Consider the following 18106-nt stretch of genomic DNA (forward strand, 5'->3'; position numbering starts at 1 on the left):
GATTCCCACTGATTTCAGTTTTGCTAGGGCTCCTTAACGCCACACTCGGCCAAATAGGAACGTACAAAGATTAGGAAGAGGGAGAGGCCACTCGGCCCCTCGAGCCTGCTCCACCTTTCAATAAGATCATGGCTGATGCGATTGTGACCACAATCCCACATTCTGCCCACTGCAAAAACCTTGAATTCCCTGTGAGTGAGGGATCCACCTACCCCCACGTTAAATGTATTCAATGACAGTGCCAAGAATGAGTGACCCAGGCACAGCTGAGCATCAGTGAGCAGGTTATTGCTGAGTAAGTGCTGCTTGATAGTGCCATCGATGACACCATCCATCACTTTGCTGATGATGGAGAGTAGATTGATGGGGTGCTCATTGGCTGGGTTCGATTGGTCTGTTTTATGGGCAGGACACACCTGGGAAACGTTCCACTTTGCTGGAACCAAATCGACAGTCCTCTGGAACCGAGAATAGGAATTCCGGAGAGGCTGTGCCAACTCCCAGTGCCAGTGTCCGAGTCATCGTTCCTGGGCTGGAGAGGAACCTCGAGTGGGATGGGAGGATCCAGTGGTTGTAATCCACACAGGTACCAATGACATAAATAGAATAAGGAAAGAGGCCCTACTGAGGGGGTATGAGCAGCCAACAGTTAAATTAAATAGTAGAACCTCGAGGGTAATAATCTCTGGATTAGCAAACTGGTGGAGGGTAAATAGGATCAGAGTTAGATACGTGACTCAAAAGATTGGTTTGGGAGAAATGGGTTTCGGTTCAGTGGGCACCGGCAGTGGGGAAAGTGGGAGCTGTGCGAAGACGAGAGTTCTGGTGAGTCGCGTAACTAGGGTAGGAGTGAGGGCTTCAAACTAAATAATGGGGGTGAGAGATCAAGTTGGGGAAGATGTAATAAATTAAATAGAAAACACAAGGCAAAAGAGCAAGTTAGGAATAAGGGAAATGCGATTAGTGTGTTCAGGGAGGACAGAGTGGACAAACCTGAGAGTGCACCAGTAGATAAGGATAGAGGCACTGCTGCCTACGGCTCCGAGGACCCGGGTTCGAATCCCGGCCCTGGGTCACTGTCAGCGTGGAGTTTGCATGTTCTCCCTGTGTCTGCGAGGATATCGCTCCCACAACCCAAAAGATGTGCAGGGTAGGTGGATTGACCGTGCTAAATTGCCCCTTAATTGGAAAAAATAATTAGGTTAAAAAGAAAAAGATAAGGATAGAGATTATGGAAGTATAAAACAACAGAACTCGAGGCTCGGTACCTGAATACAAATAGGGTTTGTAACAGAACAGGTGAGTTAACAGCACAATTTGAAATAAATGGTCTGCTGGCCATTAGAGAAATGAAAAATGAAATGAAATGAAAACTCTCGTACCAGCCTCCCCGAACAGGCGCCGGAATGTGGCGACTAGGGGCTTTTCACAGGAACTTCATTTCTCGCCAACATTGAGGGCATTTAAAAGTTTATTGGATAAACATATGGATGATAATGGCATAGTGTAGATTAGATGGCTTTTGTTTCGGTGCAACATCGTGGGCCGAAGGGCCTGTACTGCGCTGTATTGTTCTATGTTCTATGTTCATTGAAGCCTACTCGTGACAATAAGCGATTTTCATTTCATTTTTCAATTGCTTCTTGTCACAAGAAGGCTTCAAATGAAGTTACTGTGAAAAGCCCCTGAGACGGCTGTAAGATAACCAAACACCGAGGCCTGAATATTCAAGGTGACATGATTAGGAAGAACAGGAATATAGAAAAAAGGTAGAAGAGTCGCTCTGTTAAATTGAGGATGATGTTGGTACAATAGACAGATTACCTTAATTCTGGAAATCAAGATGTAAGATCGGTTTGGCTAGAGGTGAGAAACGGAGTCCCTTGTGGGAGTGGTTTATAAGCTCCCGAACAGTAACCACACTGCAGGACGGGATAAACAGGAAGAAATAATGAGGAGTAAGGCACGGCAATATTCATGGGTGATTTTAATCTACATATAGATAGGACAAATCAGAATTGCAAAGTAATCTGGATGATGAGTTCATTGTGTTTTTGCAGGACAGATTCTCAGAGCAGCACAGAGCAGTCAGCAAGCTTTACTCGATCTGGAAATGTGCAATGAGACACAACTAATTAATGGTCTCATAAGGGCAGCACAGTGGCACAGTGGTTAGCACTGCAGCCTCACGGCGCCGAGGTCCCAGGTTCAATCCCGGCTCTGGGTCACTGTCCGTGTGGAGTTTGCACATTCTCCCCGTGTCTGCGTGGGTCTCACCCCCACAACCCAAAGATGTGCAGGGTGGGTGGATTGGCCACGCTAAATTGCCCCTTAATTGGAAAAATGAATTGAGTACACTAAAGTTAAAAATAAAACCAAGATACATCCCAGTGAGAAGGAAAGACACTAGGGGAAGGACTCAGCATCCATGGCTAACTGAAGAGGTTAAAGATAGTATTGAACTGAAAGAAAATATGTATAATTCCACAAATATGTGGGCAGCTCAGTAACACAGTGGTTAGCACTGTTGCCTCATAGAGCCAGGGTCCCGGGTTTGATTCCTGGCTTGGGTCACCGTCTGTGCGGAGTCTGCACGTTCTCCCCGTGTCTGCGTGGGTTTCCTCCGGGTGCTCCGGTTTCCCCCCACAAGTCCCGAGAGATGTGCTGTTAGGTGAATTGGACATTCTGAATTCTCCCTCCGTGTACCCGAACAGGCGGCGGAATGTGGCGATTAGGGGTTTTCACAGTAACTTCACTGCATTGTTAATGTAAGCCTACTTGTGACAATAAAGATTATTATTATTGTGTGTGTCTGGTCAGAAGCTTGGTCAGAATATAATCATCAGCAAAAAAAATCACTGACAGATTTATAAAGGAGAAATTAGAGTACAACAAGAAACTAGTGAGAAATATACAAACTGATGGTGAGAGTTTCTACCGGTATGTAAAAAGTGAGTGTGTCCTCGTGAAAATCTTGTACCTGTCCTGGGAGTGTTTGATGGGGACAGTGTAGAGGGAGCTTTACTCTGTATCTAACCCCGTGCTGTACCTGTCCTGGGAGTGTTTGATGGGGACAGTGCAGAGGGAGCTTTACTCTGTATCTAACCCCGTGCTGTATCTATCCTGGGTGTGTTTGACGGGGACAGTGTAGAGAGAGCTTTACTCTGTATCTCACCCAGTGCTGTACCTGTCCTGGGAGTGCTGATGGGGACAGTGTCGAGGGAGCTTTACTCTGTATCTGACCCTGCGCTGTAACTGTCCTGGGAGTGTTTGATTGGGACAGTGCAGAGGGAGCTTTACTCTGTATCTAACCCCGTGCTGTACATGTCCTGGGAGTGTTTGATGGGGACAGTGTAGAGGGAGCTTTACTCTGTATCTAACCCCGTGCTGTACCTGTCCTGGGAGTGTTTGATGGGGACAGTGCAGAGGGAGCTTTACTCTGTATCTAACCCCGTGCTGTACCTGTCCGGGGGGTGTTTGATGGGGACAGTGTCGAGGGAGCTTTACTCTGTATCTAACCCCGTGCTGTACCTGTCCTGGGAGTGTTTGATGGGGACAGTGTAGAGGGAGCTTTACTCTGTATCTAACCCCGTGCTGTACATGTCCTGGGAGTGTTTGATGGGGACAGTGCGGAGGGAGCTTTACTCTGTATCTAACCCCGTGCTGTACCTGTCCTGGGAGTGTTTGATGGGGACAGCGTAGAGGGAGCTTTACTCTGTATCTAACCCCGTGCTGTACCTGTCCTGGGTGTGTTTGATGGGGACAGTGCAGAGGGAGCTTTACTCTGTATCTAACCCCGTGCTGTACATGTCCTGGGAGTGTTTGATGGGGACAGTGTAGAGGGAGCTTTACTCTGTATCTAACCCCGTGCTGTATCTATCCTGGGTGTGTTTGACGGGGACAGTGTAGAGAGAGCTTTACTCTGTATCTCACCCCGTGCTGTACCTGTCCTGGGAGTGCTGATGGGGACAGTGTCGAGGGAGCTTTACTCTGTATATGACCCTGCGCTGTAACTGTCCTGGGAGTGTTTGATTGGGACAGTGCAGAGGGAGCTTTACTCTGTATCTAACCCCGTGCTGTACATGTCCTGGGAGTGTTTGATGGGGACAGTGTAGAGGGATCTTTACTCTGTATCTAACCCCGTGCTGTACCTGTCCTGGGAGTGTTTGATGGGGACAGTGCAGAGGGAGCTTTACTCTGTATCTAACCCCGTGCTGTACATGTCCTGGGAGTGTTTGATGGGGACAGTGTAGAGGGAGCTTTACTCTGTATGTAACCCCGTGCTGTATCTATCCTGGGTGTGTTTGACGGGGACAGTGTAGAGAGAGCTTTACTCTGTATCTCACCCCGTGCTGTACCTGCCCTGGGAGTGCTGATGGGGACAGTGTCGAGGGAGCTTTACTCTGTATCTGACCCTGCGCTGTAACTGTCCTGGGAGTGTTTGATTGGGACAGTGTAGAGGGAGCTTTACTCTGTATCTAACCCCGTGCTGTACCTGCCCTGGGAGTGTTTGATGGGGACAGTGTAGAGGGAGCTTTACTCAGTACCTAACCCCGTGCAGTACCTGTCCTGGGAGTGTTTGATTGGGACAGTGTAGAGGGAGCTTTACTCTGTATCTAACCTAGTGTTGTACCTGTCCTGGGAATGTTTGATGGGGACAGTGTAGAGGGAGCTTTAATCTATATCTAACCCCGTGCTGTACCTGTCCTGGGAGTGTTTGATGGGGACAGTGTAGAGGGAGCTTTACTCTGTATCTATCCCTGTGCTGTACCTGTCCTGGGAGTGTTTGATGGAGACAGTGTAGAGGGAGCTTTACTCTGTATCTAAGCCCGTGCTGTATCTGTCCTGGGAGTGTTTGATAGGGACAGTGTAGAGGGAGCTTTACTCTGTATCTAACCCCGTGCTGTACCTGTCCTGGGAGTGTTTGATGGGGACAGTGTAGAGGGAGCTTTACTCTGTATCTAACCCTGTGCTGTACCTGTCCTGGGAGTGTTTGATAGGGACAGTGTAGAGGGAGCTTTACTCTGTATCTAACCCCGTGCTGTACCTGTCCTGGGAGTGTTTGATGGGGACAGTGTAGAGGGAGCTTTACTCTGTATCTAACCCCGTGCTGTACCTGTCCTGGGAGTGTTTGATGGGGACAGTGTAGAGGGAGCTTTACTCTGTATCTAACCCCGTGCTGTACCTGTCCTGGGAGTGTTTGATGGGGACAGTGTAGAGGGAGCTTTACTCTGTATCTAACCCCGTGCTGTACCTGTCCTGGGAGTGTTTGATGGGGACAGTGTAGAGGGAGCTTTACTCTGTATCTAACCCCGTGCTGTACCTGTCCTGGGAGTGTTTGATGGGGACAGTGTAGAGGGAGTTTTACTCTGTATCTAACCCCGTGCTGTACCTGTCCTGGGAGTGTTTGATGGGGACAGTGTAGAGGGAGCTTTACTCTGTATCTAACCCCGTGCTGTACCTGTCCTGGGAGTGTTTGATGGGGACAGTGTAGAGGGAGTTTTACTCTGTATCTAACCCCGTGCTGTACCTGTCCTGGGAGTGTTTGATGGGGACAGTGTAGAGGGAGCTTTACTCTGTATCTAACCCCGTGCTGTACCTGTCCTGGGAGTGTTTGATGGGGACAGTGGAGAGGGAGCTTTACTCTGTATCTAACCCCGTGCTGTACCTGTCCTGGGAGTGTTGGATGGGGACAGTGCAGAGGGAGCTTTACTCTGTATCTAACCCCGTGCTGTACATGTCCTGGGAGTGTTTGATGGGGACAGTGTAGAGGGAGCTTTACTCTGTATGTAACCCCGTGCTGTATCTATCCTGGGTGTGTTTGACGGGGACAGTGTAGAGAGAGCTTTACTCTGTATCTCACCCCGTGCTGTACCTGCCCTGGGAGTGCTGATGGGGACAGTGTCGAGGGAGCTTTACTCTGTATCTGACCCTGCGCTGTAACTGTCCTGGGAGTGTTTGATTGGGACAGTGTAGAGGGAGCTTTACTCTGTATCTAACCTAGTGTTGTACCTGTCCTGGGAATGTTTGATGGGGACAGTGTAGAGGGAGCTTTAATCTATATCTAACCCCGTGCTGTACCTGTCCTGGGAGTGTTTGATGGGGACAGTGTAGAGGGAGCTTTACTCTGTATCTATCCCTGTGCTGTACCTGTCCTGGGAGTGTTTGATGGGGACAGTGTAGAGGGAGCTTTACTCTGTATCTAAGCCCGTGCTGTATCTGTCCTGGGAGTGTTTGATAGGGACAGTGTAGAGGGAGCTTTACTCTGTATCTAACCCCGTGCTGTACCTGTCCTGGGAGTGTTTGATGGGGACAGTGTAGAGGGAGCTTTACTCTGTATCTAACCCCGTGCTGTACCTGTCCTGGGAGTGTTTGATAGGGACAGTGTAGAGGGAGCTTTACTCTGTATCTAACCCCGTGCTGTACCTGTCCTGGGAGTGTTTGATGGGGACAGTGTAGAGGGAGCTTTACTCTGTATCTAACCCCGTGCTGTACCTGTCCTGGGAGTGTTTGATGGGGACAGTGTAGAGGGAGCTTTACTCTGTATCTAACCCCGTGCTGTACCTGTCCTGGGAGTGTTTGATGGGGACAGTGTAGAGGGAGCTTTACTCTGTATCTAACCCCGTGCTGTACCTGTCCTGGGAGTGTTTGATGGGGACAGTGTAGAGGGAGCTTTACTCTGTATCTAACCCCGTGCTGTACCTGTCCTGGGAGTGTTTGATGGGGACAGTGTAGAGGGAGTTTTACTCTGTATCTAACCCCGTGCTGTACCTGTCCTGGGAGTGTTTGATGGGGACAGTGTAGAGGGAGCTTTACTCTGTATCTAACCCCGTGCTGTACCTGTCCTGGGAGTGTTTGATGGGGACAGTGTAGAGGGAGTTTTACTCTGTATCTAACCCTGTGCTGTACCTGTCCTGGGAGTGTTTGATGGGGACAGTGTAGAGGGAGCTTTACTCTGTATCTAACCCCGTGCTGTACCTGTCCTGGGAGTGTTTGATGGGGACAGTGGAGAGGGAGCTTTACTCTGTATCTAACCCCGTGCTGTACTTGTCCTGGGAGTGTTTGATGGGGACAGTGTAGAGGGAGCTTTACTCTGTACCTAACCCCGTGCTGTACCTGTCCTGGGAGTGTTTGATGGGGACAGTGTAGAGGGAGCTTTACTCTGTATCTAACCCCGTGCTGTATCTGTCCTGGGAGTGTTTGATGGGGACAGTGGAGAGGGAGTTTTACTCTGTATCTAACCCCGTGCTGTACCTGTCCTGGGAGTGTTTGATGGGGACAGGGTAGAATATCTCAATTTTTACACATACTGGGTAGCAGGTAAAATAAAAGCTTGGTTAATGCTCTGCAGCCTGAGTGAAGGTCCCCACCTGTTAACAAGTTTGGATCTGCTGACAAATAAAAATGTACTGGAAGAGAAACACAAAACTACAATTTTACATATGAGCTGCAGTATTTTCATCATGATGACATCATTCTGTGTACTTCTAACCTCATGGTTCAAATTCACTGATCCTGTCAAAACACACAAGCATCCAGTTCACAACATCCACTGGTTTGTGCTCAACTGGTCAGAACATGGACTTAATCTGTTGTGCACCACAAGCACATTTATCTAGGGGAGGAAATGGGGCCAAAGACATTTGAAGAGAACAACAAAGAACAAAGAACAAAGAAAAGTACAGCACAGGAACAGGCCCTTCGGCCCTCCAAGCCCGTGCCGACCATGCTGCCCAACTAAACTACAATCTTCTACACTTCCTGGGTCCGTATCCCTCTATTCCCATCCTATTCATGTATTTGTCAAGATGCCCCTTAAATGTCACTATCGTCCCTGCTTCCACTACCTCCTCCGGTAGCGAGTTCCAGGCACCCACTACCCTCTGCGTAAAAAACTTGCCTTGTACATCTACTCTAAACGTTGCCCCTCTCACCTTAAACCTATGCGCCCTCGTAATTGACCCCTCTACCCTGGGGAAAAGCCTCTGACTATCCACTCTGTCGATGCCCCTCATAATTTTGTAGACCTCTATCAGGTCTCCCCTCAACCTCCTTCGTTCCAGTGAGAACAAACCGAGTTTATCCAACCGCTCCTCATAGCTAATGCCCTCCATACCAGGCAACATTCTGGTAAATCTCTTCTGCACCCTCTCTAAAGCCTCCACATCCTTCTGGTAGTGTGGCGACCAGAATTGAACACTATACTCCAAGTGTGGCCTAACTAAGGTTCTATACAGCTGCAACATGACTTGCCAATTCTTATACTCAATGCCCAGGTCAATGAAGGCAAGCATGCCGTATGCCTTCTTGACTACCTTCTCCACCTGTGTTGCCCCTTTCAATGACCTGTGGACCTGTACTCCTAGATCTCTTTGACTTTCAATACTCTTGAGGGTTCTACCATTCACTGTATATTCCCTACCTGCATTAGACCTTCCAAAATGCATTACCTCACATTTGTCCGGATTAAACTACATCTGCCATCTCTCCGCCCAAGTCTCCAAACAATCTAAATCCTGCTGTATCCTCTGACAGTCCTCATCGCTATCCACAATTCCACCAACCTTTGTGTCGTCTGCAAACTTACTAATCAGACCAGTTACATTTTCCTCCAAATCATTTATATATACTACAAAGAGCAAAGGTCCCAGCACTGATCCCTGTGGAACACCACTGGTCACAGCCCTCCAATTAGAAAAGCATCCTTCCATTGCTACTCTCTGCCTTCTATGACCTAGCCAGTTCTCTATCCACCTTGCCAGCTCACCCCTGATCCCGTGTGACTTCACCTTTTGTATTAGTCTACCATGAGGGACCTTGTCAAAGGCCTTACTGAAGTCCATATAGACAACATCCACTGCCCTACCTGCATCAATCATCTTAGTGACCTCCTCGAAAAACTCTATCAAGTTAGTGAGACACGACCTCCCCTTCACAAAACCATGCTGCCTCTCACTAATACGTCCATTTGCTTCCAAATGGGAGTAGATCCTGTCTCGAAGAATTCTCTCCAGTAATTTCCCTACCACTGAAGTAAGGCTCACCGGCCTGTAGTTCCCTGGATTATCCTTGCTACCCTTCTTAAACAGAGGAACAACATTGGCTATTCTCCAGTCCTCTGGGACATCCCCTGAAGACAGTGAGGATCCAAAGATTTCTGTCAATGCCTCAGCAATTTCTTCTCCAGCCTCCTTCAGTATTCTGGGGTAGATCCCATCAGGCCCTGGGGACTTATCTACCTTAATATTTTTTAAGACACCCAACACCTCGTCTTTTTGGATCTCAATGTGACCCAGGCTATCTACACACCCTTCTCCAGACTCAACATCTACCAATTTCTTCTCTTTGGTGAATACTGATGCAAAGTATTCATTTAGTACCTCGCCCATTTCCTCTGGCTCCACACATAGATTCCCTTGCCTATCCTTCAGTGGGCCAACCCTTTCCCTGGCTACCCTCTTGCTTTTTATGTACGTGTAAAAAGACTTGGGATTTTCCTTAACCCTATTTGCCAATGACCTTTCGTGACCCCTTCTAGCCCTCATGACTCCTTGCTTAAGTTCCTTCCTACTTTCCTTATATTCCACGCAGGCTTCGTCTGTTCCCAGCCTTTTAGCCCTGACAAATGCCTCCTTTTTCTTTTTGACGAGGCCTACAATATCTCTCGTTATCCAAGGTTCCCGAAAATTGCCGTATTTATCCTTCTTCCTCACAGGAACATGCCGGTCCTGAATTCCTTTCAACTGACACTTGAAACCCTCCCACATGTCAGATGTTGATTTGCCCTCAAACATCCGCCCCCAATCTAGGTTCTTCAGTTCCCGCCTAATATTGTTATAATTAGCCTTCCCCCAATTTAGCACATTCATCCTAGGACCACTCTTATCCTTGTCCACCAGTACTTTAAAACTTACTGAATTGTGGTCACTGTTACCGAAATGCTCCCCTACTGAAACATCTACCACCTGGCCGGGCTCATTCCCCAATACCAGGTCCAGTACCGCCCCTTCCCTAGTTGGACTGTCTACATATTGTTTTAAGAAGCCCTCCTGGATGCTCCTTACAAACTCCGCCCCGTCTAAGCCCCTGGCACTAAGTGAGTCCCAGTCAATATTGGGGAAGTTGAAGTCTCCCATCACCACAACCCTGTTGTTTTTACTCTTTTCCAAAATCTGTCTACCTATCTGCTCCTCTATCTCCAGCTGGCTGTTGGGAGGTCTGTAATAAACCCCCAACATTGTGACTGCACCCTTCTTATTCCTGATCTCTACCCATATAGCCTCACTGCCCTCTGAGGTGTCCTCCCGCAGTACAGCTGTGATATTCTCCCGAACCAGTAGCGCAACTCCGCCTCCCCTTTTACATCCCCCTCTATCCCGCCTGAAACATCTAAATCCTGGAACGTTTAGCTGCCAATCCTGCCCTTCCCTCAGCCAGGTCTCTGTAATGGCAACAACATCATAGTTCCAAGTACTAATCCAAGCTCTAAGTTCATCTGCCTTACCCATAATATTTCTTGCATTAAAACATATGCACTTCAGGCCACCAGACCCGCTGTGTTCAGCAACTTCTCCCTGTCTGCTCTGCCCCAGAGCCCCACTGTCCCTATTCCCTAGTTCTCCCTCAATGCTCTCACCTTCTGACCTATTGCTCCCGTGCCCACCCCCCTGCCATCCTAGTTTAAACCCTCCCGTGTGACACTAGAGGTCATTGACTTTACTCAGAAGTCTGACTGTTGAGAGAAACTAGATCAAACCAAAGATAAACTTGCCACATGTACAATCCCAAATGTAATGGGCTTACATTAACACTGCAATGAAGTTACTGTGAAAATCCCCTAGTCGCCACATTCCGCCACCTGTTCAGGTACACTGGAAACTAAGGAAATTCGGCATGTCCACATTGACTCTTACCAACTTTTACAGATGCACCATAGAAAGCATCCTATCAGGCTGCATCACAGCCTGGTATGGCAACTGCTCGGCCCAGGACCGCAAGAAACTTCAGAGAGTCGTGAACACTGCCCAGTCCATCACACGAACCTGCCTCCCATCCATTGACTCCATCTACACCTCCCGCTGCCTGGGGAAAGCGGGCAGCATAATCAAAGATCCCTCCCACCCGGCTTACTCACTCTTCCAACTTCTTCCATCGGGCAGGAGATACAGAAGTCTGAGAACACGCACGAACAGACTCAAAAACAGCTTCTTCCCCACTGTTACCAGACTCCTAAATGATCCTCTTATGGACGGACCTCATTAACATTACACCCTGTATGCTTCATCCGATGCCAGTGCTTATGTAGTTACATTGTATATGTTGTGTTGCCCTATTATGCATTTTCTTTTCATGTACTTAATGATCTGTTGAGCTGCTCGCAGAAAAATACTTTTCACTGTACCTCGGTACACGTGACAATAAACAAATCCAATCCAACTGAGGGAGAATTCGGAATGTCCAATTCACTAACAGCACGTCTTTCGGACTTGTGGGAGGAAACCGGAGCACCTGGAGGAAACCCACGCAGCAGGGCGGCACGGTAGCAGTGGTTAGCACAGTTGTTTCACAGCTCCAGAGTCCCAGGTTCGATTCCCGGCTTGGGTCACTGTCTGTGCGGAGTTTGCACATTCTCCCCGTGTCTGCGTGGGTTTCCTCCGGGTGCTCTGGTTTCCTCCCACAGTCCAAAGACCTGCAGGTTAGGTGAATTGGCCATGATAAATTGTCCTTAGTGTCCACAAAGGTTGGGTGGGGTTGCTGGGTTGCGGGGATGGGGTGTAGGCGTGGGATGGGGTGGAGGTGTGGTCTGGGGTGGGGTGCTCTTTCCAGGGGCTGGTGCAGACTCGCTGGGCCGGGGGGGTCTCCTTCAGCACTGTAAATTCTAGACACGGGGAGAACGTGCAGACTCCGCACAGACAGTGACCCAAGCCGGGGGTTTGACGCAATAGTGCTAACAACCGTGCTACTGTGATTTGGGATATTTAGGATTGGGGGGTATTTAGGATTGGGGGGTATTTAGGATTGGGGGTATTTAGGATTGGGGGGTATTTAGGATCGGGGGGTATTTAGGACTGGGGGGTATTTAGGACTGGGGATATTTAGGATTGGGGGTATTTAGGATTGGGGGTATTTAGGATTGGGGGTATTTAGGAGTGGGGGGTATTTAGGATTGGGGGTATTTAGGTCTGGGGATATTTAGGTCTGGGGATATTTAGGTCTGGGGATATTTAGGATTGGGGTATTTAGGATTGGGGGGTATTTAGGATTGGGGCATTTAGGGGTTGTTCAGAGTTTTGGGGGATATTTAAGGTCTTTTTAGGGGATATTTAGGGGCTTTGTTTAGGGTTCATGGGGCATTTGGAGCTATTTAGGGGGTTTGGGGGTTTTAGGAGATATTTAGAGGTTGGGATTTTGGAATGTTTCGGATGTTTTAGGGATTTGGCGTTAATTAGGGTTTTGTCATGGATTGGGGATATTGGGGGATATTGGGGGATATTGGGGGGATTATCATAGAATTTACAGTGCAGAAGGAGGCCATTCGGCCCATCGAGTCTGCACCGGCTCTTGGAATGAGCACCCTTCCCAAAGTCAACACCTCCACCCTATCCCCATAACCCAGTAACCCCACCCCCACGAAGGGCAATTTTGGACACTAAGGGCAATTTATCAGGGCCAATCCACCTAACCTGCACATCTTTGGACTGTGGGAGGAAACCGGAGCACCCGGAGGAAACCCACGCACACACGGGGAGGATGTGCAGACTCCACACAGACAGTGACCCAAGCCGGAATCGAACCTGGGAACCTGGAGCTGTGAAGCAATTGTGCTATCCACAATGCTACCGTGCTAGGGGATTGGGGGATATTGGGGGGGGATTGGGGATATTGGGGGGGGGATGGGGATGTTGGGGGGGTTTGGAGGTGATGGGGGGATATTGGGGGATATGAAATGAAATGAATGAAAATCGCTTATTGTCACGAGTAGGCTTCAAATGAAGTTACTGTGAAAAGCCCCTAGTCGCCACATTCCGGCGCCTGTTCGGGGAGGCTGGTACGGGAATTGAACCGTGCTGCTGGCCTGCCTTGGTCTGCTTTCAAAGCCAGCGAATTAGCCCTGTGCTAAACAGCCCTAGGGGGGGGATTGAGGGATATTGGGGTGATTGAGGGATATTGGGGGGGAGGGGTTGAGGGATATTGGGGGGGGGGGGGGTTGAGGGATATGGGGGGTGATTGAGGGATATTGGGGGGGGATTGGGGGATATTGGGGGGGACTGAGGGATATTGGGGGGGACTGAGGGATATTGGAGGGGATTGAGGGATATTGGAGGGGATTGAGGGATATTGGGGGGGATTGAGGGATATTGGGGGGGATTGAGGGATATTGGGGGGATTGAGGGATATTGGGGGGGATTGAGAGATATTGGGGGGGATTGGGGGATATTTGGGGGGATTGGGGATATTGGGGGGACAGGGGATTGGGGGACATTGGGGGGGGATTGGGGATATTGGGGGGGATTGGGGATATTGGGGGAGATGGTGGATATTGCGGGATATTGGGGGGATTGAGGGATATTGGGGGTTACGGGGGGATTGTGGGGGATTGGGGATATTGGGGGGATTGGGGGATATTGGGGGGATTGGGGGATGTTGGGGGGATAGGGGGATAGAGAAAAAATGAAAATTGCTTATTGTCACAAGTAGGCTTCAAATGAAGTTACTGTGAAAAGCCCCTAGTCGCCACATTCCGCCGCCTGTTCGGGGAGGCTGGTACGGGAATTGAACCGTGCTGCTGGCCTGTCTTGGTCTACTTTTTAAAAGCCAGTGATTTAGCCCAGTGTGCTAAACCAGGGGATTGGGGGATATTGGGCGGGGATTGGGGGATATTGGGCAGGAATTGGGGTTTTTTGGGGGATATTGGGGGGGATTGGGGGATATGGGGGGATTGCGGGATATGGGGGGATTGGGGGATTTGGGGGATATTGGGGGGATGTTAGGAGATATTGGGGGGATTGGGGGATATTGGGGGGATTGGGGGATTTTGGGGGGATATTGGGAGGATTGGGGGATAATGGGGGGATTGGGGGATATGGGGATATTGGGGGGATATGGGGATATTGGGGGGATTGGGGGATATTGGGGGGATTGGGGGATAATGGGGGGATTGGGGCATATTGGGGGATATTGGGGGATTGGGGGATGTTGGGGGATATTGGGGGGATTGGGGGGATCCTGGGGGGGTAGGAGGGGGATATTGGGGAATGTTGGGGGGGGGATAGGAGGGGGAGATTGGGGGATGTTGGGGGTTATTGGGGGGATCCTGGGGCGGGATTGGAGGATATTGGGGGTGATTGGGGGGATGTTGGGATTTATTGGGGGGGATTGGGGGATATTGGGGGACCCTGGGGGGGATTGGAAGATATTGGGGGGATAATGGGGGATAAAGGGGGATATTGGGGGGGGGATAAAGGGGGATATTGGGGGGGTTCCTGGGGGGGAGGGATTGGGGGATATTGGGGGGGATGTTGTGGGGGATGGGGGCTAGGAGGGGGAATTTGGGGGGCTAGGAGGGGGAGTTTAGGGGCTGGGACCGGATTCCCGGGTGGGGAAAGGCCGGAGCGACTCTCACAATCCGCCGCTCCCGCTCCCCGGGCCGCCGCTCACTCACCGCTTCCCGGTGCCGCTCCCGGGCCTCTGACTCGCTCCCGCTTTCGGTTCCGAGGTTCCGGGAAATCCTGGAAAAATGAGCGCAGCGTCAGAATGGGGATTATTCCCAGAATCTGTCTCAACTCAACTATAAACACTGCAACTGGGAACAGGATTAAACTCCAACCAAACCCCACCCAGCTGCACACAACACAAAACCAGCCTGAGATACAGAGTAAAGCTCCCTCTACACTGTCCCCATCAAACACTCCCAGGACAGGTACAGCACGGGGTTAGATACAGAGTAAAGCTCCCTCTACACTGTCCCCATCAAACACTCCCCGGGCAGATACAGCACGGGGTTAGATACAGAGTAAAGCTCCCTCTACACTGTCCCCATCACACACTCCCAGGACAGGTACAGCACGGGGTTAGACACAGAGTAAAGCTCCCTCTACACTGTCCCCATCAAACACTCCCAGGACAGGTACAGCACTGGGTTAGATACAGAGTAAAGCTCGCTCTACACTGTCCCCATCAAACACTCCCAGGACAGGTATAGCACGGGGTTAGATACAGAGTAAAGCTCCCTCTACACTGTCCCCATCAAACACTCCCAGGACAGGTATGCACGGGGTTAGATACAGAATAAAGCTCCCTCTACACTGTCCCCATCAAACACTCCCAGGACAGGTATGCACGGGGTTAGATACAGAGTAATGCTCCCTCTACACTGTCCCCATCAAACACTCCCAGGACAGGTACAGCACGGGGTTAGATACAGAGTAAAGCTCCCTCTACACTGTCCCCATCAAACACTCCCAGGACAGGTACAGCACGGGGTTGGATACAGAGTAAAGCTCCCTCTACACTGTCCCCATCACACACTCCCAGGACAGGTACAGCACGGGGTTAGACACAGAGTAAAGCTCCCTCTACACTGTCCCCATCAAACACTCCCAGGACAGGTACAGCACTGGGTTAGATACAGAGTAAAGCTCGCTCTACACTGTCCCCATCAAACACTCCCAGGACAGGTATGCACGGGGTTAGATACAGAATAAAGCTCCCTCTACACTGTCCCCATCAAACACTCCCAGGACAGGTATGCACGGGGTTAGATACAGAGTAATGCTCCCTCTACACTGTCCCCATCAAACACTCCCAGGACAGGTACAGCACGGGGTTAGATACAGAGTAAAGCTCCCTCTACACTGTCCCCATCAAACACTCCCAGGACAGGTATGCACGGGGTTAGATACAGAGTAAAGCTCCCTCTACACTGTCCCCATCAAACACTCCCAGGACAGGTACAGCACGGGGTTAGATACAGAGTAAAGCTCCCTCTGCACTGTCCCCATCAAACACTCCCAGGACAGGTACAGCATGGGGCTAGATACAGAGTAAAGCTCCCTCTACACTGTCCCCATCAAACACTCCCAGGACAGGTACAGCACGGGGTTAGATACAGAGTAAAGCTCCCTCTACACTGTCCCCATCAAACACTCCCAGGACAGGTACAGCACGGGGTTAGATACAGAGTAAAGCTCCCTCTACACTGTCCCCATCAAACACTCCCAGGACAGGTACAGCACGGGGTTAGATACAGAGTAAAGCTCCCTCTACACTGTCCCCATCAAACACTCCCAGGACAGGTATGCACGGGGTTAGATACAGAGTAAAGCTCCCTCTACACTGTCCCCATCAAACACTCCCAGGACAGGTATGCACGGGGTTAGATACAGAGTAAAGCTCCCTCTACACTGTCCCCATCAAACACTCCCAGGACAGGTACAGCACGGGGTTAGATACAGAGTAAAGCTCCCTCTACACTGTCCCCATCAAACACTCCCAGGACAGGTATGCACGGGGTTAGATACAGAGTAAAGCTCCCTCTACACTGTCCCCATCAAACACTCCCAGGACAGGTACAGCACGGGGTTAGATACAGGGTAAAGCTCCCTCTACACTGTCCCCATCAAACACTCCCAGGACAGGTATGCACGGGGTTAGATACAGAGTAAAGCTCCCTCTACACTGTTCCCATCAAACACTCCCAGGACAGGTATGCACGGGGTTAGATACAGAGTAAAGCTCCCTCTACACTGTCCCCATCAAACACTCCCAGGACAGGTACAGCACGGGGTTAGGCACAGAGTAAAGCTCCTTCTACACTGTCCCCATCATACACTCCCAGGACAGGTACAGCACGGGGTTAGATACAGAGTAAAGCTCCCTCTACACTGTCCCCATCAAACACTCCCAGGACAGGTACAGCACGGGGTTAGGCACAGAGTAAAGCTCCCTCTACACTGTCACCATCAAACACTCCCAGGACAGGTACAGCATGGGGTTAGATACAGAGTAAAGCTCCCTCTACACTGTCCCCATCAAACACTCCCAGGACAGGTACAGCACGGGGTTAGATACAGAGTAAAGCTCCCTCTGCACTGTCACCATCAAACACTCCCAGGACAAGTATGCACGGGGTTAGATACAGAGTAAAGCTCCCGTCGACACTGTCCCCATCAAACACTCCCAGGACAGGTACAGCACGGGGTTAGATACAGAGTAAAGCTCCCTCTACACTGTCACCATCAAACACTCCCAGGACAAGTATGCACGGGGTTAGATACAGAGTAAAGCTCCCTCTACACTGTCCCCATCAAACACTCCCAGGACAGGTACAGCATGGGGTTAGATACAGAGTAAAGCTCCCTCTATACTGTCCCCATCAAACACTCCCAGGACAGGTATGCACGGGGTTAGATACAGAGTAAAGCTCCCTCTACACTGTCACCATCAAACACTCCCAGGACAAGTATGCACGGGGTTAGATACAGGGTAAAGCTCCCTCTACACTGTCACCATCTAACACTCCCAGGACAAGTATGCACGGGGTTAGATACAGGGTAAAGCTCCCTCTACACTGTCACCATCAAACACTCCCAGGACAAGTATGCACGGGGTTAGATACAGGGTAAAGCTCCCTCTACACTGTCACCATCTAACACTCCCAGGACAAGTATGCATGGGGTTAGATACAGAATAAAGTTCCCTCTACACTGTCCCCATCAAACACTCCCAGGACAGGTACAGCACGGGGTTAGATACAGAGTAAAGCTCCCTCTACGCTGTCCCCATCAAACACGCCCAGGACAAGTATGCACGGGGTTAGATACAGAGTAAAGCTCCCTCTACACTGTCACCATCAAACACTCCCAGGACAAGTATGCACGGGGTTAGATACAGGGTAAAGCTCCCTCTACACTGTCACCATCTAACACTCCCAGGACAAGTATGCACGGGGTTAGATACAGGGTAAAGCTCCCTCTACACTGTCACCATCAAACACTCCCAGGACAAGTATGCACGGGGTTAGATACAGGGTAAAGCTCCCTCTACACTGTCACCATCAAACACTCCCAGGACAAGTATGCACGGGGTTAGATACAGGGTAAAGCTC

General features: G+C 50.0%; 1 protein-coding gene across 6 annotated transcripts in view; it reads right to left on the reverse strand.

Moving 5' to 3' along the window:
• The window catches only part of LOC140404101 (uncharacterized), a 214929-nt gene that overhangs the window by 160738 nt on the left and 36085 nt on the right, over positions 1-18106 (reverse strand). Inside the window, exons 1-3 of one of the 6 annotated variants that reach the window (XM_072492509.1) lie at positions 14663-14962; positions 1825-1922; positions 994-1179 (exon numbers count right to left, since the gene is read on the reverse strand). The gene's annotated coding sequence lies outside the window, so the exon portion shown is untranslated. Of the gene's footprint in view, positions 1-993; positions 1180-1824; positions 1923-14662; positions 14963-18106 lie in introns of those variants that run through there. The other 5 variants (XM_072492511.1, XM_072492510.1, XM_072492507.1 and 2 more) reach the window with 5 other exon arrangements.

Source organism: Scyliorhinus torazame, chromosome 29, assembly GCF_047496885.1.
Source record: "Scyliorhinus torazame isolate Kashiwa2021f chromosome 29, sScyTor2.1, whole genome shotgun sequence".
Taxonomy (NCBI): domain Eukaryota; kingdom Metazoa; phylum Chordata; class Chondrichthyes; order Carcharhiniformes; family Scyliorhinidae; genus Scyliorhinus; species Scyliorhinus torazame.